The sequence below is a fragment of the Aegilops tauschii genome, chromosome 2, assembly GCF_002575655.3.
Source record: "Aegilops tauschii subsp. strangulata cultivar AL8/78 chromosome 2, Aet v6.0, whole genome shotgun sequence".
NCBI lineage: Eukaryota > Viridiplantae > Streptophyta > Magnoliopsida > Poales > Poaceae > Aegilops > Aegilops tauschii.
In genome coordinates, this window is record NC_053036.3 from 235,146,610 (window position 1) to 235,172,361 (window position 25,752).

Here is a 25,752-nt window from a genome sequence, read left to right on the forward strand (position 1 = left end):
AAACCCACCAAACTCTCTTCCATGCTCTCGGCCGTTCGATCACGATCGTGTGGGCGAAAACCGCACCCCGTTTGGACTCTCCTAACTCCCTCTACCTATATAAACACCCCCTCCCCCGAAATTTCGGATCAATTCCACCCTAACCCCAGTATTTTTTCCCCTCCGCGCCGCCGGACGTTTCTTCCCCCGCGCCGGACATGTCCGCCGCCGCCCTCCGACCAATCCTCCGCCGCCACGTCACCAGCGCCTCCTCTCTCTCTCCTCCCCGCCGCCGCGGCCCGCAGAGCCCATCCGGGGCCCGCGCGGGCCCGAGTCGCCGCCGCCGCCCGAGGCGCCCGCCTCTGCCCGAGCGCGCCTGAGCGCCGCCGCGTCGCGCCTCCCGAGCCCCGCCGCCGTCCTCCGGTGCCCCGCCGCCTCGCCGCCATCGCCCGCCGGCGCCACGCCGCCGCCGCCGCGCGCCCGGCGCCTCCTTCCCCGACCTCGGCGCCTCCCCGAGCTCCCACGCCAGCGCCGCCTTCCTCTCCTCTCCTCCGGCCTCCCCCGCTCCGGTGAGCAGCTCCAGCGCCGGCGACCTCGAGCTCCAACTCCGGCCGATCCCGATCTGGATCTGGTCAACGCCGTAGGTTGACCCCGAGCCCCCTCAATATTTCGCCGTCTGGAAACTTTTACATTCTGGTGCACTTTTCATCATGTCATAACTCTCTGCATATAGCTCCGATTCATGCATATAATATATCGAAATGTTCATCATGAGATTCTCTTCATTTTGTTCCATTGTGCCATGCTCATTAGAGTCCATCTTGACACAAAAATCATCGTTGCAAGAGTGCTACTTGCTGTTATCTGCTGTCTGTTATCAGAACTTGGTGATTTGTTATTTTTGTTGCATTTAATCTGTGCATCTTATGAATATGAGCTCTACATGTGTTTTGTTTTATGCCATGCCATCTTTCCAGTGGTGTATGCCATGTATTTTTGTGATCTCTGTGGTGACTAGCACAAGCATGCAAACTAGGCTCCGTACTGTTTCTGATTTCAGGGACTTAGTATTTTCTCCAAGTCTTGCCTGCTGTTATTTTGTTTCCATGTAAACTTGATGCTACAGAGAGATCCATGCATATTTTGGAGATGTTCAGTAAGGATGTTTTGTAGATATTGTTGTAATTGATCCATTCATGCCCTTGTTTGCAATTATAAAGTGCCATAGCATGATTCAATCTTGCTCTACTTTTGCTACAAAATGTTCCTGGCAGATTGTTTACGTGTTATTCAATTTTGCCAAGCTTGTTGTAGTTGATCCTTTCATGCTATGTATTTTCTCTTGCCATTGTTAGCTTAATAAGCATGCCATATTGCTGTATGTATGCTTGTTTTGTTATGCATTGCTTTGTGATGACTGCATCAAGCTCACCAAGAGGCCTTCATATTATTGTTTTCTGCCATGCTCTGTTTTCTGCCAAGTCTGGAACCTGATAACGAAACTTGCTATGTTTACATGGTCGCCATCATATCTTCTGGTACTTTTTGGCTTATGGTCGTTAAGGGATTTTTGTCATATGCATTTAGTAGATTCATGCCATGCCTTGTTTTGCCATGTTAAGTTCCTTTAGCATGTTGATTTCGTGCTCTGAACATTGCAACCTGATATTATTTCTGTCATGTCCAGTAATTTCTGCTAAGTCTGTGAACCTGTTATTATTTGCAATCTTGCCATGTCCTTTTGAGCATGTTCTAGTGATTTCTGGAGATAGCTCAGTGTTCATGTTTTGTTGTGCTTTACCTGCACATCATGCCCATGCCTTTTGTTTTCATGTTGAGTTGCTGTAGCATATTGTTTTGATGTTTGCAATATGCCTAGTTGCTGTTATGGTCAGATTGTTGCTATGTCTTGTTTGGAGTATGTGTTGCACCGTTGCTCCGTTTGGAGTGTGCTCTATATGAAACTTGCTTAGTTTTGCATGTAGTCTCATATTATCATGTTGCATCCATGCCTTGATGTGTTTGCTTGATGGTTGTATGCATTTTGCATCAATGCCATGTTTAACTTGTTTCGCTCATATCTTCTAGGCCGTAGCTCCGAATCTAATGAACTTTATATGTAACTTGACTAGAATTTCGTGTAGATCATCTCGGTGCATCTTAACTTGCTGTTTAACAACTTGAACATAAGGTTTATTCAGTTCTGGACCAATTTCGAAATTTGCATATGAGGACTTACCGGAATTGTTATAGGTTGTTTCCGGCCTCATTTAAACTTGCCTTGATGTGTTGTTCTTGTATGCATCGTCTCTCGTCATGAGTAGCTTCATATAGCCTTGTCATGCATCATACTTGATTGAGCATCATGCCTTGTTCATGTGTGGTGTGTTTACCTTGTTGTGTGCTTCTTTTCGATAGTTCCCGTGTCGTTGCGATCGTGAGGATTCGTTCGTCTTCGTGGCTTCATCTTCTTCATGGACTCGTTCTTCTTCCTAGCGGGATTTCAGGCAAGATGACCGTCACCTTGGATCTCATTACTATCATTGCTATGCTAGTTGCTTCGTTCTATCGCTATGCTGCGCTACCTATTCACTTGCTCTTCAAGCCTCCCAAATTGCCATGAACCTCTAACCTTTGTCACCCTTCCTAGCAAACCGTTGTTTGGCTATGTTACCGCTTTGCTCAGCCCCTCTTATAGCGTTGTTAGTTGCAGGTGAAGATGAAGATTGCTCCATGTTGGATTATGTTTATGTTGGGATATCACAATATCTCTTATATTATTAATGCATCTATATACTTGGTAAAGGGTGGAAGGCTCGGCCTTATGCCTGGTGTTTTGTTCCACTCTTGCCGCCCTAGTTTCCGTCATACCGGTGTTATGTTCCTTGATTTTGCGTCCCTCACGCGGTTGGGTGATTTATGGGACCCCCTTGACAGTTCGCTTTGAATAAAACTCTTCCAGCAAGGCCCAACCTTGGTTTTACATTTGCCTCACCTAGCCTTTTTCCCTTGGGAGTCGCGCTCTCGAGGGTCATCTTTATTTACCCCCCCCCCCCCCGGGGCCAGTGCTCCTTCGAGTGTTGGTCCAACCTGTCAGTCGCCGGTGGCCACCAGGGGCAACTCTGGTCTGGCCTACCGGAAGCTTGGACAATCCGGTGTGCCATGAGAACGAGATATGTGCAGCTCCTATCAGGATTTGTCGGCACATTCGGGCGGCTTTGCTGGTTTTGTTTTACCATCGTCGAAATGTCTTGTAACCGGGATTCCGAGACTGATCGGGTCTTCCCGGGAGAAGGAATATCCTTCGTTGACCGTGAGAGCTTATAATGGGCTAAGTTGGGACACCCCTGCAGGGTATTATCTTTCGAAAGCCGTGCCCGCGGTTATGTGGCAGATGGGAATTTGTTAATATCCGGTTGTAGAGAACTTGACACTGGACCTTAATTAAAACACATCAACCGTGTGTGTAGCCATGATGGTCTCTTCTCGGCGGAGTCCGTGAAGTGAACACGGTTTCTGGGTTATGTTTGACGTAAGTAGGAGTTCAGGATCACTTCTTGATCATTGTTAGTTTCACGACCGTTCCTTTGCTTCTCTTCTCGCTCTCCATTGCGTAAGTTAGCCACCATACTTGCTTAGTCGCTGCTGCAACCTCACCACTTATCCTTTCCATCCCCTTTAAGCTTTGCTAGTCTTGATACTCATGGTAATGGGATTGCTGAGTCCTCGTGGCTCACAGATTACTACAACACCAGTTGCAGGTGCAGGTTTTGCGATGTTCATGACGCGAGAGCGATGTTACTTGTTTGGAGTCCTTCTTCTGTTTCTTCTTCGATCAGGGGATAGGTTCCAGGTCGGCAGCCTGGGCTAGCAGGGTGGATGTCGTTCGAGTTTCTATTTATGTTTCATCTGTAGTCGGATGTTGAGCTTATGTATGATGTATTGATGTATTCTTGCGGCATTTGTATGCCTTGTATGTATCCCCAAGTATTATGTAATGTTGATGTAATGATATCCACCTTGCAAAAGCGTCTTCAAGATGTGCTTCTATCCTTGGTGGGACCTTCGTATTCCTTTAGGATAGGGTCGCATCTTGGGCGTGACATCACCCCCCTTCTAGACATACTTTCGATCCTACAGTAACCACCAAATATATGCCAGTCTTAATTACCATCATGGTCACGGGATCACCTCAATCGTTATCAAGAATACCATCGGGATCTTCTCAAGATCACCTTATCAATATTAGGAATACCACAGTGATCCTCACAAGATCACCTCATCAATATCAAGAATAACATCGTGATCCTCCTGTGACCACATAAAGATCAACCAAATTCTGTCCTCATGAAACCGGGGTTGTTTATTAGTCAGGTTTTTATTACTGTTGACCCATAATGTGACCTACTACGAACTGGGCCCATATCCGCAGGCGCGGCTATCGATAGATTTAAACACACTCCGCAGAGGTTAGCACACTGTACCCACACCACGGAGCCCATGGCCTCAGACTCCCATTTGGGTGGACCAACGGCGTTCCGACAGAACCAATCTATTGCCATAACACTCTCTTGGCCACTCCGTCCAAATCCCCTTTGGGCTAAGTCATGGGTGGCCCTGATGCCACTCGGGACATCCAACGGCCACCGTCGTGGCAAAACAATCGTCCCAAACAGGGACATGAGATCTCAATACCAAACACGGGCACACAAGGCTTATGTCCGCCTACCTGATCAGGGTAGCGCGCACCCATAACCTTCCCTAGTTGGAGGCACTGGCGAGAGGTATGACAATAGACCGCATTAGGGTCTTCCCATAAAGGCAAATGTGGTTGCACTGGTCAGTTTGGTTTCGATGGCACAATGACTCAGCCAACAAGTGTTCAAGTTTAATTAATGTACGGTTAAACTTGAATGCAAACGATGCTGATTCATAAAATGATGAACTAATAATGCACATGAGCATGATATTAACATGAGCATGGATGGATAACACAACCATTAAGCACGTTCATCTAAACATCAATAACAATAAAGCATTTACTCTACCAGATGCAAATGAACATGGTATAATGATGATCCTGAATAGCACAAGTATAGAAAAGCATATCAATAATATGAACATAGTGTGGTCACTAGCATCAGGAAAATAACTACTAGAATAGAACATGATAACAATATTAGCAAGTATGCATGTAAACAACTGGATGAAAATAATAATGGCATAGGAACGAACATGGATCCATAAGCATATAAAGCATTCACGGAAATGTTAACATGCACCATTTATTTAAATATTCAAGTTGAAAACCATGGCTACTGCAAATCCGTCATGCGAATGACATTCGTGGCTTGCCTAGGGTTGTAGATACTCCGGGGAGACGTGCGGTGAAGCCGCGGGACGATTCGCCGGACGCTTCTCTCTCAGAGGGGACTAGATAAGGGCAAGGGCATAAAGGTCATTTTCATAGTTGTGGTTGGATCAGAGTGACGTGGCGGGGGCGGGGCCTGGCTTGTGAACCTAACAGGGGGATCCCACTGGCGGGGGGGGGCTGGCGCTCGTTGTCGTCTTCCTCCTCGCTCATGTTCCTCTTATGGAACAAAGCAGACAGGGGAGGGCGCGGCGAGGGGGCCGGCCGGCTCCGGCCACGGTGAGGGCGCCGGCGGGACCATAGAGATATGTCGCATCCGTTCAGAGGCAAAGGAGGCGCCGGGGAGGAGTGGAGGATGCGAGGGCGGAGGGGAACAAAGAGGTGGCAGAGGCGGGCGATGGTGGCAGTTGGCGACGGCCAGGGGCACTCCGGCGAGGGGCAAGAGGGTGGGGCGGCTCTCTAGAAGGAGAGGGAGGCAACGGAGGTGTTGGGAGGAGGAGGGGAGGCTCGAGGCGGCCGGAGCCAGGGGAAGATCGGCGATGGCCGCGACGGCCGAAGAAGAAATGATAAGGGAGAGCTAGTCCGGTGGGCAAAAGAGGCGGGGGAGGAAGTGGTGACGTGCGGGAGAGCCTCGGGGGCACTTAAATAGCAGCAGGGGAGGGCTCTAGAGCTCACAGGCGAGCTCAAGCTGAGCACTAATGGAGGACATGAGCTGCTTGTGTCACAGGCGCGGTGATGGCGTCGCGACCGCATCGATTCAGGGTGAGGCAGCGATGCAGGGTGGTGCAGATGAGCAAGGGGGTGCTCCTGGACAAGGTTGGACGTTGAGACGCAGAGAGAAGAAGCTGAAACAGGGCACACGGTCTGCAGAGCACAGGTTTTGGCCGGTTCACCCCGTGGTTACCGCGTGAACTGGCATATGCGGTGCTAGATGATCGGCCAAAACATGTCTAGTGGATAGTCCTTAGTGCCCTTAGTTGCAATGAAGAAATAAAAGATCCCAGGGGCAAAGAAGAGATTTGCAGGACGAGCCAAACCAGAATAGTAACAAAGTGCTTGTGCTGAGCAGAGGGGGGCCAGACTTAGCCATGAGGGAATGGGTTTGCTTGGTGATGATCACAAACTAAGATGATGCTTATTACCAAATATCAGCTTAATAGGCGGAGTTTAGATGGCACTTGCTGTAGAAACCACCAGACTGGACAGAAATGCAAAATATGAAGTAGCACTCACATATCAAGTTGGATTGAGCTGAATTTTAGAGGTGATGAGTTATTTGATGATATGAAGTTCATGCCATTTGGAAATACCAAAATGGTACTTACTTCACAATGCAGCTCTCTAGACAGAATTTAAGTAAAATAGCTGAGGAAAATTGGCTAGATAAAATGAGCCAAAAATTAGTGGAGAGAGTTATATAGATAGGATAATTTTTCAGCTTAATTGAAGCAATATAAAATATAGTTTCTTCACAACCTGAAAATCTGACCAGAAAAAAAGATTTGATGCTGAGCTCACATAGAGTGATGACATGAGCCCACATCTTGAGGAGAGTGACGATTTTATCATATGAAGGACCTTGAAAAATTTTCAACTCATTTGGATTATCCCAGATAGTACTTCCTTCACAAAGAATTCCCTTAGACAGGAACTTTGAAAGATTGCTCAGGAATATTCACTAGGAAAATTGAGTTGAATTTTGACAGGGGGTAATGATATGGACATGAAAAGGTGTCCAAAAAGTTTGGAGTCAATCAAGCAAAGATAATGACACTTCCTTCTCAAAAGCCACTTAGGGCAGAATGAGAAAAGGAATATCTGTGAATTATCTTTGATGATGCGAAGGAAGGGTTTTGACATGTCTGAGGAAGATATGACCGAAACGATTTATGAGAATTATTTTGGAATTTTGGGAGTGACAAAAATATAGGTTGTTTCACAACCTAGGACAAAAGAATTATTCCATTAATAGAAAAAGGAATATTCCCAATAAAACGAATATTGAGATTGGGCTAAGATGAAAATGACAAGGTCTTGAGATGGTTTTGAGGATGACAAGCCACTTGGGAGCCTGAGAAGTGATGATCTTCCCAGGTTCAGGATCACAGAGCCACGAAAAAACAATTCAAATAAAAAATCCAAAGAAGAACAAAAGAAAAAGAAAGGGCCAAAATCCAGGGTGTCACAAACCTTCCCACCTTAAAGAAATCTCGTCCTCGAGATTTGGTTGCTCAGGGAACAAATATGAATATACCTGACTTAAGGAAATCGTTTCCAACTCGGATATCCTTTTCCTTATATGATTGTTCCTACTGAAATTTATATGACTTGACTACCTGCCTCTGGGGTGGTTTGCTTCACCGTATCTGATATTCTCACATATCTTTCCTCATAGGTTCATGCTTATACTGGCTCCAATTTCTTTCATATTTGCTGACTTAACTGGGGTGCGATGGATTATCGCTACTGAGATATATGCCCTTTTCACAAGTCCATGAGTGATTTCTGATGGATGAATCATCCAGTACTGACAACATTTCATGGAGACGTGAACCAAGTTTCTTGGTGGGCACGAATTCTTTTCATTCTGGCATCGGGTTGCTTATTTAGATGCATGTCCTTCGTGTTCGACATAGTGTCGTGAATCATAACTGTTCTTTTGGCAAAATCCGACTTCTCGCAGGATTTTCTCAATCATCTTGACTAGATGCACTATCTTGAGTATCAAATCCATACCAAATATTTGACTGTCGCCTGTCGTGACCAGCATAAAGGAGGTACGACCTTATAATGATAGTATTCACCGACTTGACTGATGGTAGTTCTGGCAGAGAAATCTTGTCATGACAGGCTATCCTGTATTGTCGATCTTGCTCCTTCATTATTGACTTCTTTGTCTCCATCCTTTGTGGGAAAGAGCTTGACCATATATATATATTAGGACAGGGCTATTCTCTCGCTAGTAACAGAATATAGAGCCCGTTCCTGTTTCCCCAAAAAAGAGACATCTCCGGTGTGGCCGCTCCGCCTCCACCTCCTCTCCCTGGCTTCGGCCGTCGCCTTGCGCCCCACCTTCTCCCCTGGCTCTGGCCGCCGCGCCGAGCCCCACCGTCTCCCCTGGCTCCGGTCGCCGCCTCGTGCCCCACCTTCTCCCCTAGATCCGGCCGTGGCCCGGCGCCCCACCTTCTCCCTGGCTCCGGCCGCCGCCCCGTGCCCCACCTTCTACCCCCGGCTCCGACCGTCCCCCATGCCTCACCTTCTCCCTCGGCTCCGGCCGTCGCCCCACGCCCCACCTTCTCCCTCGGCTCCGGTCGCCGCCTAATCCCTCACCATCTCGTGCCCCTGGCCGCGCCCCATCCACCATCCCCATCGCCGGCCGCCCCCATCTGCAGCGCGCCTGCCGCCCCCATCCCCAGCGCACCAACCCCCAGGTCGCCACCTGCCTCATCGCGACGCCGCCCACTGCCCTTCCTCCTGGCTTCTCCCAGCCATGTCGAGCGCCTCCTCCCTGCTCCAAGCTCGCTGCAGACTACACAGAGCCGCCAGCCCCCGCCGCCTCCCGTGCTAGTACAACGCCGCCCCTGTACAAGGTTCAAAGAACTTACAGTGAGAAGGAAGGGAGATGCTAAGGTCCGGCAGCTTCCTCGTTGCCATCCTGGTATAGTGTGTGTCCCTTGTTCATCCTCTGCCATTCATTTTACTAACTAGCAGCAGTATAACCTCCGACTGCACAATTTTTCATATAAGTTCTGAAATTTCTAGCGCTTCAGTCCAACTATGTTGCTTCTGCGATTATCCGTACGCAAAAAATCACACTGAAGATTGTTTTGTTCTCTGAACCTAAATGCATTTGTTGCTTCTACGAACATGACAGGCCCCTCAAGACGACCTCTGGTTCGGCCTTTCGTCAAAGGAGAAAAGAAGACTGATGTGGTGCTCCTGTTGGATGTACTCTGGAGAAGAGTTAACAGAAAGTTGTAGCAAAGAACAAAAAAGAAGAAAAAAAATATAGGGTTGCAGTTTAAGGAAGTTGGGAATTAAAAGTTCAAATTGTGCTAATTGTCGCCGAGCCTCGGGTCGATTCATTCCTAAGCTATGTCTTCAGTCAGCAGCGGAGATGCCTGCGGGTACATCGATAGGAGCAGGAGACCCATCAAACTTTGTTAACGGGCATATAGGAACAACAAGTTAGGTCCGTGCATATCATCATTCTGAGAGTCTGACAGATTTGTGTTGATTGAGTCCACGGTGGCAGTAGAACATTAAGTACCATGGAGTTTACAGTCATTGTGAGCAGGATGCATCGAATACAACAGGTTTCATCTTGCTTGCTATTCCGCTCTACTGAAATCTTATTAACCTGCTGATTTGATATATTATAAGTTCTCATTATTCAGTTATTCTTCCAGATGAAGTGAAGTGACCTCCCCGGAGAGGAAGCGATCGCTGTGCAGCGATGCATCTTGCCGTCGTCACCGCTTGCATAGTTCTCTGAATGGATGGATGGATGGGTACAGTTCTCTGAATGTGAAGGTGTTCACTAAGATTCTCAACAAATTCGTACATACATACAGCCCACTAGCAACATATTTATGTGCGTACGTACTTTGCAAGATGGATGGACAGGAACAGTATAGTCTTTAGACAATATAACTAAGGACGTTGTAGTACTTAATTAGTTAAGCTTCTTTTAGCGGAGAATATACTGGTCACCACACAGTAGTATCAACTATAACCAAGTCGCACACAGAGCTAGTGATCTATGTGGTTGTTCTAGTGAATTGACATACTATTGCAACTAGTTGAATGCCCGCGCGTTGCCACGGGACAGTAAAATTAGACATGCAGATATTGATTGCACATGCCTGTAATCTAAAATGTATAAAAAACTATTGAAATATATTAAGATTTTGTCATATAGCACCTTGAAAGGGGCAAGAAAGATTTCCTAAGTAATTAGAAAAATCAGCCAAAAACCACATATGAAAGGCAAACCGGCATCGTTTCATCCTTACCAATTGATGTGCATCAGTAAAAAAGTGAAACTTCTTAGTATAAAGAATGAATTTAAAATATATTGCGGACTGATTTCTTTTGTCATCCACAAGGAAGTTGCTCTGCTCATGGAAAAAACAAAGATAAATGAATAACCATGAGAATTAATCAATTAAGCAGAAAGAAAAGTTAGAAAGTAGAAATAATCTCACCCAAGTAGGGAATGCAATTATTTAGCTACAGCAGAGAGGACTTGCGCACATGTGTTGTGCCACGCAAGAGATAGAAAAAGACATTATCCTGAATTTTACCGAGAGTAACCAGTAGTAATTCATGCTATGATAATAATGTTGCTGATCGAGGGCCTGGCCGTCCTCGTCCCCCGTCTCCTAATTCGTCAAGCCATCAGTTGCCCCGTCGTTGTTGTACCAGGGGCAGCGAGGTGGTAGCAAAAATGTTGGTCGGGGTCAGCACCAATGATGATACAGGAGGCAGACGCATAGTACGTATGCAGTTCTAATTCTTCAGAAAAAAAAAATCAAGGATGACAAGTTCCAAGGTAGCTGACAAGTACACCTTGAGTTCATACAAAAGTCAATCCAAGTTAGATGTTGATCCATCCATCAAAAGTAACATACAACAAAAACTAATTGAGCACATTAAGCAAGAAATTAGGGGTGCCTGCAAAATTAACTTCCGGAAAGCATATAGACAAGTAGCGCCACTCTATTGGGCATTGTGCATCATCACACATGACAGATGATAAGCTAGCCAGAGCCAAAATCACATGTTTAACCATGCGTCTAACATCGCTGAAGAAATTCAGAAAGGCAAAGTTGCCTACCAGCAGCGAGGGAGGAGGAGACATGTCGGGTGTGAGTCGTCGTCCGAGTACAAATTCGTCCAGGTGTGAGAATTCGAGACAATGACAAGCACGTACTGATTGGGCAGTGTCCGAGACGGATGGTGAAGTTCCCAGGTCGAGCTTGGACTGTTTGACGTGGAAGCCGTGCCTGAACGAGTCGTCGAGGGCGGACGGCGTGGCACCCGCCGTGGAGGTAGTCATTGCACCCGTCGTGCCTGAACGAGTCGTCGAGGGCGGTGATGCCATGACTCGGTAGAGCGCGGCAGCGGTGATGCCGCTGGAGTAGACGACGAACTTGAACCCGCCGGGGAGGGTGGTGGTGCCCATCGGCGGCGTAGGTATTCTGGCAAGCACCCTGCACACTTCCCCGAGCACTCCTCCTCGATCTCCGCCGCTGCCTCCACCGCTGCAGCTCTCGTGCCTCCCATCCTAGACCATCGCTGTCTCCACCGTGCGGTGCCGGTCCCGACCATGCCTACCTTGCGGGCATGGCAAAAGGAGGCGCCCATGGCGAAAAGTCATGGCCAGGGCGGCACATAATGGATTGGCGTAGACAGGGAGTCACACTCACGGGAAGAGGAGGAGTCGGGCGGTCTCGCCGGAGATTGCTGCGTCCATCGGAGGCGCTGGGTGGTCCTGGGAGTAGGGGTGAGGACGGATCATGTTTGGGGAGAGAGATCTGGGATGCAAACGGGAAGGTCGGGGAGGAGGTGGAGATCGTGCCAGATGTTTTTTTTTCCCGCTATACTCGAACGTGGGTTTTTCCTGCGATATTTTCTAGCGAGGGGTCGTACGAGGGGAGGTCGAACCATCACGACGTTCGATTCTCCTTTAATAGTAGAGATTTGCACTAACATACTAAACTAAATGCGATTGAATGTTTTTCATGGATTGATGAACTTTCCCGTTGAGTCCTTATTAACTGAACTCTTTTGTGTATAATTAGAACATACAAGTGTTCTAAGAACTTTGTATCTTGAAATCTGGAATTTATTATAATGCAAACTATATTTTGTGAATTGCAACCTTTTGGTTTGCAAAAAAAATTGTGTGTTTGCAGTTGTACTGCAATTACCTTACAGTATGAACTGCAGGTATTTTGTGAAAATGGAGGAATTTATTACATATTTATAGCTTTGCGTATGGAACCTGGAAGTTTAAGATTGGCAATAGATTCAGTTCTTCCAGTACAAACGTCCTAGAGTTCAGTGACATCTCCAATTGATATAGTTTTCTTGAATCTCCAGTCGATTGTTGCTCAGCTTTCTCGCAATTTACTCAGTCTCGTTTTGCTCCAAAGCGTGCTTCAGTTCAACAAAAAGCTCCAGAAAAGTTCAGAGTTCACAGGAGTCACTTCAGGTTGGCTCTTTTTTATTCTCCAGTTTGGGATAAAGCAGGGAGAGGTAAGCAGGTCACTAGGAAAATAGTGTTTCTTGGATGATTTTTACATGGCTCAGTGCTCTTTTTCTCTCCTGATGGTAGTAGTTTGATTGAACAGAAGCTAATCGTTCGTGTGTGTATGCAGGAGGAGTTCAACTATACAGAAAGGTGATGGTTTCAACTGGGGCTTCCGTGACGATCCGCTGATGTTCTGATCTCTAGTTTCTATGAACTGATGGGTAAGATTCTCTCTCTCATGCTCTCTCTCTCTCTCTCTCTCTCTCTCTCTCTCTCTCTCTCTCTCCTCATCCTTTGTAGTTTGTGTGAACTGATAGTTTAGACTCGATGAAATCCGCTGTTTGTAGTTTGTGTGTACTGATAGTTGAAACTATGAATTCCATGCTTTGTAGTTTGTATGAACTAATAGTTAAGACTCGATGAACTCCATGCTTTGTAGTTTGTGTGAACTGATAGTTGAGACCTCAAGAGTTGTCCATCTCGACTCGGTGAACTCATAGCTGATAGTTTTGTGAAGTGAAAATTCTTCTTCAAGTTCTTGTGGTATTTAATACTTTGTGAGCTGATAGCTGATACTTTGAGATGGATGTATTATTAGGCTGTGAAAGTGATGTCAAATATGTGCAGTTTAATGGATGAGTGTTATATAGATCCTTTTAATCTGAAGGTAGTATCTTCTATAGACAAGAAATGGGCATTTGGCTCAGTAATCGTCCATTACTAGAGGTATTGTCACTTGACCATTTCCAGAACTAGTTTCAATTCGTGGACTACCGACACTTGCAAAATCAAAGAGGCTGACCATATCAAAGTGCCCAAAGTTGAAGCAAAGGAGATGAGATGCTACAAAAAAGGTACACATGCTAACAGTAGTTTTACCTTCCAGCCTTTACTCCGCTCTCGTCTGAAGTTTCTGAAAGCAAATCATTAACTTGAAACTCCCCACCTCTTCAACGGGTCTAGCCATAGATGCAGGCAGCAGAGGATAAAAAATGCATGGATTAATTGGAACAAATCACACATAGGCTATGGGCTACGGATCACACACACATATTAGCAAATGTGCTATAGATTAGATCGATTGATACCTCCTAGTGTACTATTTCTGTAACTGTATTTGCTCTGCATTAATAGGATTTAGGGAAGTACTGCAAAAATGTCTTGCATTTAGTTACAGAGGTAGTATCTGATAAACAACATCAGTTCTCATATAAAATGTCTTGCATTTAGTTACCTATATAATTCATGTTTGTTCTGACTTCTTGTTTCTCTAAAGCGGCCAAATCCCGGCGCACCTGGTAGTTCAAACTTACACCAGATGGCCGGTGACCAACTGCCTCGCCTCTACAAGCTCCTCGGGGATGACTTGGTAGTAGCTGGGATCCCCTACCAGTGGCCAAATCCCGCTGCACCCAGCCGCCGGTCGTGATCCCCTCTCCTCCAGCTCCACTTCGAGGCGCCGTCAGTCCACAGGAGCAGGGGCGGTGTGCTAATCAACAAAAAAGAGCAGAAGGTATTGTGCTTGGAAAATTAAAATTCTGTACACATTTGGGAAACAGAAGTTGTAGCTTCTTTCAAAGTTCAAAACGAATAATATATTCAGTTCAACTTGTTCTAGCAAACCATGTGCAAGACACCATAGAATGAAAATGTTGTTGTGTTGCCAGGTCTCCAATTTGTTCAGCTACAAATAAATTACATCCGTTCGACTACATATATTACACTAGTTCAACTGAGTGCGTCACACCAATTGACCTACATTTTACATATGTATCACTTAAGAAAAAACAGTAGATTTTGATGATGCAAGCTTAGTTCTTTTTTCAATTTCCTATAAGTTCAAGTGATCAATTGCTATAAGTTGGCGGGTTGTTTACTCAGGCAGTTAAAAAAAGTGAATTATGTTCATGGCCAGCGAGATGTTCATCATTTGCGGCATCCATCTCTACTGAATTATGTTCATCTCTTTCAGTTCATCTTTGAAATTTGGTCCAATTTCCTTTTGCAGGATGCATAAAAAATCAAAGGTAGCAGCTCAAAAAGATGAATATTGGAAGCCCATTGCCGGGCTGCAGATGCGTATGACTTGAATCGGTAGCAGGCCTGTAACCGAATCATTCCGCACCACTTTTCTGTCCGTGTGGCTTGATCTGCAGCCCGCCGGCTCAGTCGTGTACGTCCAGACAAGACATTATGGTGCAATTTAATGCATGAAGTAAGCCCAGCAATTCAGTTTTCATTTTATGAATTTTTTTGAACTTGCTGTCACTTAACTTACTGTTATATTTCTGTATTTAAGAAATACCACCCTTTTTGTTAGTTGCAGTATGTGTTTGAGAGTGGATGAACCCATACCTGAAGGCTCTGGGCTCCAACTACAGCAACGGTGTCAAATTCACCATGGCTGGCTCAACGGTGTCCCGCGGCGTCTCCCAATTCCCTGAACATCCAGGTCGATTCGTTCGTCTACTACAAGTGCAGATCCCTAGAGCTCTAAAATTCCGTATCAGGGTATTTTTTCATCGGTTCTAAAATTCCCAGAGCATCAGTCCAACGACGTATCGGGGTATACTGTGTTGCTCCTGCAAATTTTTTGTATGCTTGTATGTAGAAAAATGGTAGAGTTACTGCTTTGATGTGTCGTGGTGTGAATGTTGTTGATGTTCAAAGTTTGTGCAGAGAAAGACTTCAAAAACTCATGTCGCCGATGGAATGAATTACTAGAAGTTCAAATTTGCTAATATCTACAGTACTGGTAGTTCATTTTGCTACTAATCCCGACTGTCTATAGTTCATTTTGCTAATAAATGTTCTTCTACATGTCTTTACGTCGGCCGTAGAACATGTATTCCTTTTGGAAGTTAAGTCAATGTATTTCATCTCTTTGATCAGATTAATGCTTGATTTTGGTGATGGCAATTTTTATCTTTGATATCCTGAAATGAGTCGGTAACTTAGAATTATTTTTGCTAGCTTTGGAATTGTAAAAACACAAAAAGTTCACAATTTAAAAAGTTGTAAGTTCAACATGACGTCCTAGATAAGTTTGGGAAAAAAGCTCAAAAAAAATGAAACCCCATGGAAATTCAAATAGTAAAAGTTCAAGTCGTAAAATGAGAGAAGTCTAGAACATCGTTAAAAAAAGGTTAGTTAAAAAAACACACACAAAACATTTTCTTTAAAAAAATTGTCAACCATGCAAGTTCGGGGACGATGATATCATGAACCGTTGAAGTTGCGAGGAAAATCATACAAAAAAAAGAGTAAAGTCTAGTCTGTGAAAACACATTCAATACAAATCCATACGGACATCCGTTCAAGTACTTTTTTTTAAACCTTTCAACCACTGTTGTCCCCTGCCTCTTCGCCACACGTCGTGTTGTGCCGGCTTGCCATCAACCACCGTTATGGCTCAGCCCTGTAGTGCTTCTACGATCACCACACGCAATTTCCTTCTATCGTTGCCCTCGCCCTGCTCTCCTGCATATTGGCATTGTAAAAACACAGCAAGTTCATAATTAAAAAAGTTGTAAGTTCAACACGACGCCCTAGATAAGTTTGAGAAAAAAGCTCAAACAAAATGAAACCCAATGAAAAATCAAATGGTAAAAGTTCAAGTCGCAAAACAAGAGAAGTCCAAAACATCTTGCAAGAAAATTGAGTTAAAAAAACAAACACACAAAAAAATTTCCTTTAAAAAAATATCATTCAGTTCAATGATATAAACCATGCAAGTTCGGGGACTATGATACCCAAAAAATAGAGTGAAGTTTAGTATGTGAAAACAAGCTCAGTACAAACCCATACGAATATCAGTACAAGTACTCTTTTCTCGAAGCCATTCAAAATTACTCTGAAAAATTCCTCAGTACAAACACACACATAGATCAGTCCGAATACTCTGTTTTTCGGACAGAAAAACAACCCATTGAGTCTCACATATTCAAAATTACTCTTAAAAGATGGGAGCAAGTACAAAGTAATAAAGACATCCGTTCAAGTACTCTTTTTTTGGAACCATTTAAAAACTACTGTCAAAAATACCTCAGTACAAACACATACATACATCAGTACAAGTACTCTATTTTTTAGACAGTAAAAAGCAACATGATGGGTTTCACCTTATTCAAAATTACTCTTAAATGGTTGCGAAGTAGAGAAAACGTTCAACATGACTAAGTTTCGCATTTTCGATAGTTATCCAACGGTATATTATTTGACCCATTTCGACAAACTTAAAAAAAAATCATGTTCAAAATCAAGTTTGACCGTATTCAAATTCGTTTTAAACCGTAATGAATTAGAAAAACATTTCTATACAAAAAGTTTGCGCATTTCCCATAGCTTTCCAACGCCGTGTCATTTGCATCAATCCGACAAACCGTTTGCAAAAAAATGCGAAAATATGTTTTGCCCAGAATTTCATCATTTTTCAAATTACTTTTAAATTGTATATAATTTGAAAAAACAGTAGATATATGTAAGATGCGTATTTTTACCAGCTTTCCAACGCCATCTTATTTGCTCAATTTCAACAAACCTTTTGAAAATTGAGTCCAAAATACGATTCACGTTTTCGGTTTTGAAAAAAACGGTTTTTTTCAAAACTGCTGTTAAACCGTGATGATTTTGCAAAAAAATCCTATATATTTGTAATGTAGATGTCAAGAGCTTTCCAACGATATATTACACGCCCATTCTGACGAAAAAACGATTAGTTCAATGAGATGAAAATCATCAGTACAACTGCGTGAAACCATCGGTTCAAGTAGGGTAGGTCTATTCTACTAACACCTAACCTTATTATGATAACACCAACATCCCCAGCCCCGACCGAACAAAACCACCCACCACCCACCTCCCGCACGAACACAGCCCCACTCCACCTCCACCTTCTTCCGCGCTCCCCGCCCCCCGGGTCCCAGCCTCCTTCCCCCGACCTCCTTCCTTGCGCGTCGCCGCCGCGCTGCCGTGACCCTGCCGCCGCAGCACCCCACCCACCATTACCTGCCGCCGCCCACCACCACCTACCGGGATCTGGCCGGCAACCACGGGATCGATCCCGACCACCACGGATTCCCACCACACCACCACCTCCACCTCCACCTCCCGTCCCGCACACCCCAAAATCCCGGCCACTGCCGCCTCGCCTCCTCCTCCTCCTGCCCGGCGCGGCCCTCCTCCCACCTGGCGCCGCCCCGCCTCCTCCTCCCGCCCGGTGCAGCCCCGCCTCATCCTCCTCCCGCCTGGCGCGGCCTCCTTCCACCTGGCGCCGCCTCGTCTCCTCCTCCCGGCCGGCGCGCCTCCGTCCCGCAGCGCCGCCCTGGCGATGGCCCCGGCCCCGCCCCACTCCAGCCACGGCAGTTTTTTCTACTACTGTGAGTGTGTGTGCAGTCCACCGGCCCCCTCCTCTGCTTCAGATCCCGTGCAACCTTCCGATGCAGTTCGTCGCACCAACCCCCTGCAGCTCTCTCCTCCCCAATCCATGGACCCCGCGCCGGATCCGGGTTCTTCCCTCGTGCATCGTCCTCTTCTCGCACCGATCCCCGCCATGGTCGCGCGGATCCCCGAGAGTTCGAGGTGTGCCACCCCCGCCGTGGTCCTGCCTACTTCCCCTCCTTCCCTGCTACACCAGCAGGGCGTCGGTCACAGGATCTGCCTCCCCCTATTTGCAGCTCCTTTGTTTCTTTTTTGCAGCTCGCTAAGTATAATTTTGAAGTTCAGTGAGATCCATGCGCGCCGGATCACGCGTTGCCGACCCCCCTGCATGCCTCCTCGCATGCGAGGTGCTGTGCTGTGTAGGGAGGTGTCTACACCAGCGTCGGCGCCCGTCCACCACGGTGAGTTGCTACCACCCGCGGCTCCACGCTGCCCTCCCTCCACTCCTCTCCACGGCAGCAAGCAGTCCCCCTGAGCGGCGCGTGCAGCTCACGGCGCTCTAGCTATGCACTTGTTTGCTTGTGTTTCCGATAGATGCATGTGAAATTCGTGGAGAAAAGCCTCGTAGTTTTTGATGGCTCATAGCTGATTGATTTCTTTTAAGGCAATAATAGTAGTAATTGAATTGTCAGTCCTGGTTCTTAATGTTAAGTCCAACTTGAGGGGAAGTACTTATACAATTTTGTTTTGTTCTCAAACAGATTTGAGGAGTTTGTATGTCACCTTTGCTCACCAGTAGTTCTGCAGATTAACTTTACTGTCTGTTCACACCACTGGGTTGGGTTAGTTTCTCTGCAACCTGAGTATCTTGTAAGAAGAATGCAGAAAGGGGAACAACTAGTGCCTCGGCGATGGTGAACTAGCACATAAAGCTTATTTAGATTTTTGAGCATACAACCATGTTCCGTTTATTCCATTTTTGTGCTTTCCTTTTAAACTGTTATGATGTTTTGGTTCAAGTTTAACACATGCTAGAGTGCACGCATGTTCTTTTGTAAGGAACTAAAACTTATGCATGTGATACATACAAGAAGGAAGATGGAAATGGGACTTTTAAGGTTTGCGTATGAAGGGAAATTTAGTTTTCTGTAGATTTACCTCAGTTACATTAAATGTTCTTTTAACAATTGGCAAAGTCCTGATGCTGTTATGTATCTACTTCTCTCTTCTGTAGTTGTTGCATTTAATTGCTTGTCCAGCTCTCTTATGTCCCCGTCATCGCCCACATCGGAGGCTCTGCCATCGCTGGATCCCGGCATCCCCGGGCCCTGCAGGAGGGATACCGACATCAACGTCCCCTTCCCTGACCATCTAGAAGGAGGTGGTCGTCCCTGTCTGTCGCTGCAGTCCGCACGGTGGGCGTCCGCAGCACATCGCCGACAAAGGTGGATCCAAGGGGCACCCGTGCAGTCCACTGCGTGGGTGCACGCAGCATGCCGGCACTCCCCTTTGCAGTCCATAATGTGGGTTCAGCCCATAGCGGCATGCAGCTCTGCCCATGGGCATATGAAGTACGCTATGACGAGCATGTATACATGGTTTCGGGAGCAAAACATCAGCGTGCGATTCAGTGTTTTTTTGCTGCAGTTCACTACTCATTCGTACCACTTTACTCTTTTTTTAATGGGAATCTTCGGTGCAATGAATTATTCTATCCGCTATTTTTGATGTTCAGTTTACTAGTTTTTGCAGGAGATGGCGGACAAAAAAAGAGGGAGAAATGAGTCTCAAGCACATACTGCGTGAGCACCTCGGTTAGCCGGCGATCTGCAGTATGTTGAATGGTATCACTCCAGTTCACATCGCCCCATGGTCGACTCCGGCGGCCTGCTTTGGTCGCCTTCTTGCTGCAGTTTTGCTATTGCACGACATACGATTCAATAGCGCCAGTAGGGTCGCGTGGGGAGGACTACACCTTCAGGAGGTGGTGTTTGCGAACAATCCAGAGGCCCAATTCATTTTTGAAAAATTTGTTTGAGACTTGTTATGTAAACTGCAGAAGCTTGTTTGTAAAATAGTTACCCTAATGTAGTTCGTTGTAAATCCTAAAGAGGCTCATTTTGTGGGCAAGTAAGACAAAAAAATCCACGAGAGGTTCACTTCTTTTCCAGATGTGGTTTGCTTCATATATGTGGCGACTGAAAACACAAATAGGTAAAGTGAAGTGTAGAAAAGAATACAGTTAACTTTCTCGTGACTCGTTAACAACACTTGCGCGTTTGGTCCTCGGCTGTGGTTCATTTTTGAGAGTGATGTTGTTCACTTGCGCCCAACATGTAAGTGCGAAAAATTTAACGCAACAACAAAGCTAGTAATGATGTTCACTTCAATATATGTCGCGGTTCACTTGCCTCCTCTCCGCGGTCCACTCTCGTTCGCAAAAAAACTGAAAAAAAGACAACAAAAACTTGTTTGAGAAAAATTTACGTTTGAGAAAAGAAATCATGAAGTTCGCTTGATCGTTTGATGCAATGCAGTTTGACAACAGTTACACAAAATGCATGAAGTTCCCTTTTGACGACATTGCAGTGCGTTTTGACCTTGTCTGCGATTCACTCTCAATAATAAGAACGGTGCACTCTTGTTATATAAAAAAGTTAGAAAAATGACAAATGAATCCTACAGTCCGTTTGCCTCTCTGATGCAGTGCGGTATTCAGACTGAAGCAGTGCAGTTTTATGTCCGATGCAGTGCGCCTCGTCGATTTTGGTGTCGTGAAAAACAGAGTGCCCGCATTTCGGTAATTTGGAAACTGCTCTTAAACCATAATGAATTAGAGAGAGTGTTCTACATACAAAAGTTGCGCCTCGTCGATATCTTTCCAACGGCGTATCATTTCCATCATTCCGATGAAAGGTTTGAACAAATTTACGAAAATACGTTAGCTGTCACTCACCGGCAGCCGCACCGTTTTCGAAATTAATTTAAAACCGTAAGGAATCTGAAAACAAGTTCTACATATGAAAGTTGCGCCTTGTCCATAGCTTTCCAACGACGTATTACACGCCTCGTTTCGACAAGCGGTTCAAAAACTAGAGCGAAACAGTACAAAAATTGAAAAAAATTCAAAAAAACGTAATTCCGCGATTCAAAATAACACTTCCGTACTGCACGCTCAACGCGAGGGCACTGCACTTTCAGTAGCAGGGGTACTGCAATACACACACTAGTGAACTTCGTGTCGGAAAAAACTGCACACGCTGTTTTTTGGTACCTTTTTCGCTCTAGTTTTTTAACCGATTATCGGAACGAGACGTGTAATATACCGTTAAGAAGCTATGGATTAGGCGCAACTTCTCCATGTTGAACACTTTTCGAGATTCTTCACGGTTTAAGAGCAGTTTTGAAAATGGTGCGACCCATGACGAGTGGCAGCGAGCGTTTTTTCGCGATTTCTTCTGAACCGCTTGTCGGAATGAAGCAAATGATACACCGTTGGAAAGATATCGTCGAGGCGCATCTTTTTCATATCTATTATTTTCTCTAATCGTTACGGTTTAAGAGCAGTTTCAAATTTACTAAATCGCGAAATTCTGTTTTTCAATTTTTTAAAAAAATTCGGTACTGTTTTCGCTCCAGTTTTCTAACCGTTTGTCAAAATGAGGTGATGATACGCCGATGGAAAGCTACGGACAAGGCGCAACTTTCATATGTTGAAATGTTTTTGAGATTCCTTACGGTTTTTAGTTAATTTTGAAAATCGTGCGGCTGACGGCGAGAGCCAGCGGCCGTTTTTTCGCGATTTCTTCTAAACCGCTTGTCGGAATGAAGCAAATGATACACCTTTGGAAAGATATCATCGAGGCGCAAGTTTTTCATGTAGACCACCCTCTCTGATTCTTTACGGTTTGGGAGCAGTTTCGATTTTACCGAAATGTGGACACTGTTTTTTTGCGACACCAAAATCGTCGTATATACTGCATCAGACAGAAAACCGCACTTCTTTTAGACTAAAAACTGCACTTCATCGGACGAACAAGTGCACTGCATGATTTCTTTTTTTGTGGGACGTAATTTTTCCTAAACGAGGTGGAGTGCACTTCATGTCGAGTGTTGGTGAACCGCAATACTATGAAAAGTGAACCTCGAGACTACTGTAAACGGGCCGTACTGCATCAGACAGAAAACCGCACTTATTTAGACTAAAAACCGCACTTCATTGGACAGACAAGTGCACTGCATGATTTCTTTTTTGTGGGACGTAAATTTTCCAAAACAAGGTGGAGTGCACTGCTTCAGACTAAAAACCACACTTCATCGGACAAACAAGTGCACCGCATGATTTCTTTTTTGTGGGACATAAATTTTTCCAGACGAGGTGGAGTTCACTTCACGTCGAGTGTTAGTGAACTGCAATACTATGAAAAGCGAACCTCGAGACTACCGTAAACGGTCCATGACACGACCAAAAATGAACCGCTTGAGCTTTTTCCAAACTCAATATTCTTTACATGCATAGACCGGGCAAATGGACGACAGGGACTGAGCAAGTGAACCACATGTAATGAGAAGTGAGCTGCTTTCCCAGGTGTTTTTGTTTCGGATCACCAAGTGAACCACGAAGGAGTTTTATGGCGAACTTTGTGAGAGAACAAAGTGAGCTTCAAAACATACATATACATTCATTATTTTTACACAGCTACACAGTCATCCAGTACATAGCAGAATCAACGATGGAGTACCCAACTGTACTACACTAGGCAAAGACTTGCTTATGCAAAATTACCATCCATTTTTCTTACTACAAAATGGAACTTCAAATGCACTAGGCAGTGCCCTTTTTCTCTCTGCGTTTCTCATAAACAACAAAATGAACTTCAAATGAACATCGATGTTCTCTTCTTTTTTCTTATTGGGCGCACTTCTTCTTGAGTAAACTGCACATTGACGCAAACAAAAACCAACGAAGCACAAAGCGGACCTCTTCTTTGAGTAAACTGCACGGCCAGGGGGGACTGCAAAAAAAACAACGAACTATGGCGGCGAGCACCGAAATGAACTCGTCGGTGCCACCAGACTGCACGTCTGACCACGAGCCTCCTGCCACCGGAATGCAAGCACGCTCGCCGGTGGACTGGACATCCAGCCGCACCGCACTGATGCCCAAAGCGAACTGAAGTGTTGTGCCGAAGTGAAATCTGAAAAAGCAAAGAAAAATGAAGGGGAGGAAAGGACGCCGGAGGCCGGTGCTTGCGGTGCCAAATTGCATCGCGTTCCCCGGCGCACTGCAAGCCCGAGGCGCCTGGACTGCAAGGGGAGGCCGGCAGCTTGTCTGGAGGACATGGCGGATCTCGCTGATGATGCAGCAGAGACCCACCGTACTGCATCAACCGTCGGGGACTGCTTTTGGACTACAGCAGGGGACAGCCTGCAGTGGAGCTAGGCATGGACCGGGGTAAGGAGAGGTGAGGCCTAGCGGCTGGCAGGGTCCTGGATGATGGGAGGGACCGCATTGCAGTACCGGGGTGACCTAACCACGTCGGGAAGTACGGGCGAACTGCACCCGCGCGGTCGGCCGCGAGCTCGACGGAGGAAAAGCTTGGTGGGGGGAGGACAGTCTGACGGGGACCATCACCTGGTTGGGGACGAGACCAGAGTCTCCTAGACGAGTAGCAGCACGAGTGCCACTAAACTACAGAGGAGGTGGGCAGTGCACGGCGGCACGGGTCGGATCCACCGGCATGGAATGACCGCGAGGAAGGGGCAGGGGTGGTGAGCGGTGGTTGGCGGCCGGATCCGTTGGTTTCTGGCCGCACCGATGGCCGTGGCGATCTGGTGGAGGAGGCCTCGCCAGGAGCCAGTGGCGGCCGGATCCCTCCATGGCCGCGTGGCGCGCCGGCGGTTGGAGGGGGTTGAGGGCGCGCCGGCCCCAATCGCCGGTGGTGGAGGAGGGTCTCCGGCTGGGATCGAGGAAGGAGGCGGGGTGGGGTGGGCTCCAGCGGCGGAAGGATGTGGAGAAGGGGTGGTGGGGGTTCACAGAGGAAGGAGGAGGCGGGGCCCAAAGGGTGGAAGGAGGTGGAGAAGGGGTGGTGGGGGTTCGAGACAGAGGTGGCGCACGCGGGGGTGGAAGAAGATGAGGCCGCGGGGCGGGGGCAGCAAGATTTGGTGGCGGAGGTGGTTTTTCCTTTCTGTGCAGTTCGGCTGTTAAGTCTGTAGTGCGGGTCGGGGAGGTAGGGGTAGTTCGTCAGGGTGTTAGCAGAATAGTGTTAGCAGAATAAGAGTCTTAAGGGTGTTATCATAATAGACCCACCCTATATATATGTGTATATATATATATATATATATATATATATATTCTTTGTGTGACCATCAGTACTCTCAGGTGCAATATTCCCGCATTCGTAACTTATCCTTGTTCATGTGTCGGGTCATCGAATATATACTAGGTTCACGTGCCTTGTATGGAGTCCATGAAGGAAATATGCCCTAGAGGCAATAATAAAGTTATTATTTATTTCCTTATATCATGATAAATGTTTATTATTCATGCTAGAATTGTATTAACCGGAAACATAATACATGTGTGAATACATAGACAAACAGAGTGTCACTAGTATGCCTCTACTTGACTAGCTCGTTGATCAAAGATGGTTATGTTTCCTAGCCATAGACATGAGTTGCCATTTGATTAATGGGATCACATCATTAGGAGAATGATGTGATTGACTTGACCCATTCCGTTAGCTTAGCACTCGATCGTTTAGTATGTTGCTATTGCTTTCTTCATGACTTATACATGTTCCTATGACTATGAGATTATGCAACTCCCGTTTACCAGAGGAACACTTTGTGTGCTACCAAACGTCACAACGTAACTGGGTGATTATAAAGGTGCTCTACAGGTGTCTCCAAAGGTACTTGTTGGGTTGGCGTATTTCGAGATTAGGATTTGTCACTCCGATTGTCGGAGAGGTATCTCTGGGCCCACTCAGTAATACACATCACTATAAGCCTTGGAAGCATTGTGACTAATGAGTTAGTTGCGGGATGATGTATTACGGAACGAGTAAAGAGACTTGCCAGTAACGAGATTGAACTAGGTATCGAGATACCGACGATCGAATCTCGGGCAAGTAACATACCGATGATAAAGGGAACAACGTATGTTGTTATGCGGTCTGACCGATAAAGATCTTCGTAGAATATGTGGGAACCAATATGAGCATCCAGGTTCCGCTATTGGTTATTGACCGGAGAGGTGTCTCGGTCATGTCTACATAGTTCTCGAACCCGTAGGGTCCGCACGCTTAACGTTACGATGACAGTTATATTATGAGTTTATATGTTTTGATGTACCGAAGGTTGTTCGGAGTCCCGGATGTGATCACGGACATGACGATGAGTCTCGAAATGGTCGAGACATAAAGATTGATATATTGGAAGCCTATGTTTGGACATCGGAAGTGTTCCGGGTGAAATCGGGATTTTTCCAGAGTACCGGGAGGTTACCGGAACCCCCCGGTAACTTAATGGGCCTTAGTGGGCCTAGGTGGAAGAGAGGAGAGGAGGCCAGGGCAGGGCCGCACGCCCCTTCCCCCCAATCCGAATAGGACAAGGAGAGGGCGGCGGCGCCCCCCCTTTCCTTCCTCCCCTCCACCTCTTCCCCCTCTCTTTCCTAGTCCAACATGGAAAAGGGGGGGGGGGAGTCCTACTCCCGGTAGGAGTAGGACTCCTCCTGGCGCGCCTCTCCCCTTGGCCGGCCGAA

At 46.2% G+C, this 25,752-nt stretch overlaps 2 long non-coding RNA genes across 11 annotated transcripts; both read left to right on the forward strand.

Annotated features, from left to right (window-relative positions):
* The first annotated feature begins 8,311 nt into the window (after positions 1–8,311).
* LOC109746132 (uncharacterized) lies at positions 8,312–15,349 on the forward strand. Of its 10 annotated transcripts, none has more exons than XR_012202354.1 (9): positions 8,312–9,015; positions 9,225–9,666; positions 9,760–9,883; positions 12,458–12,613; positions 12,736–12,829; positions 13,276–13,462; positions 13,885–14,121; positions 14,617–14,823; positions 14,929–15,349. It is a non-coding gene; the product is annotated as an uncharacterized lncRNA (long non-coding RNA). The 10 variants fall into 10 exon arrangements; XR_012202347.1 differs by having other exon boundaries at positions 8,312–9,008; XR_012202350.1 differs by having other exon boundaries at positions 8,312–9,008; positions 14,935–15,349.
* Positions 15,350–17,475: 2,126 nt separating this feature from the next.
* On the forward strand, positions 17,476–20,157 carry LOC109746131 (uncharacterized). Its single transcript, XR_012202356.1, has 3 exons — positions 17,476–18,448; positions 18,749–19,558; positions 19,740–20,157. It is a non-coding gene; the product is annotated as an uncharacterized lncRNA (long non-coding RNA).
* The last annotated feature ends 5,595 nt before the right edge of the window (positions 20,158–25,752 follow it).